The following is a 967-nucleotide window of genomic DNA, read 5'->3' as shown; positions in this document are numbered from 1 at the left end:
GGTTCACTTCCTGGTTCATAGACTGCACCTTCTTGCTGGGTCCTAATATGGCAGAAAGGGCAAGGGACCTCTCTTGGGCCTCTTCTGTGAGGGTTCTAATCCCATGCATGAGAGCTTTCCCCTCATGGCCTAATGACCATCTTTTGAGGGGGCTAGGATTTCAACATAAGAAAAAAAAAAGATCATGCTAACTTCTCTGGGAGAATGTATGAATCATCTACTCTATTCAAAATCCACTGGTGAGTCGGGCTCGGTGGCTCAGCCTGTAATCCCAGCACTTTGGGAGGCTGAAGTGAGAGGATTGCCTGAGCCCGCGGGTTCGAGACCCGCCTGGGCAACTTGGCGAGACCTCATCTCTACCATAAACCAAAAAATCAGCTGGGTGTGGTAGCATGCGCCTGTAGTTCCAGCTACTTGGAAGGCTGAGACGGAAGGATCGCCGGAGCCCAGCAGGTCGAGGCTGGGTGACAGAGTGGGTGACAGTCCAGTCTGGGTGACAGAGTGAGACTCCAACTCAAAACAAAACAAAACAAAATCAACTGGTGTTCACATCCATGAGTTGAGGAGGGCCATGGGCCGTTTATTTGTTTTTGTTTTTTTGTTTTTGGGGGTGTTTTTTTTGCCTGGGGTTGAGCTTCAACTCAGGGTTGAGCTATCTGGTATGTTCCCATGTGTGGTCCTGAGACCTCGTGGGATGGGATAGATCTGGGGATGGAAGGGAAAGGAGAGGATGCTGGATCAGGCTCTCAGTCTACCACTGCATTTTGGTGTAGAGTCTGGAAGTCTGGGAATTCTAACTTTGAGCCCGGCCTTTCTCTATCATTAGGATGGTATCGTTGTCGAGGCAGGAAGATAGGATGTATTTAGTAGTTTGTTAGCTTGAGTTATAACTTTTATTTATTTTTTATTTTTTTGAGTTGGAGTCTCCCTCTGTCGCCCAGACTGGAGGGCAGCGGCCGCTCCCGGC

Source organism: Carlito syrichta, unplaced genomic scaffold (genome assembly GCF_000164805.1).
Source record: "Carlito syrichta isolate Samal-C Ts95f unplaced genomic scaffold, Tarsius_syrichta-2.0.1 Scaffold304554, whole genome shotgun sequence".
Taxonomy (NCBI): domain Eukaryota; kingdom Metazoa; phylum Chordata; class Mammalia; order Primates; family Tarsiidae; genus Carlito; species Carlito syrichta.
Note: the sequence above shows the minus strand (reverse complement) of the source record.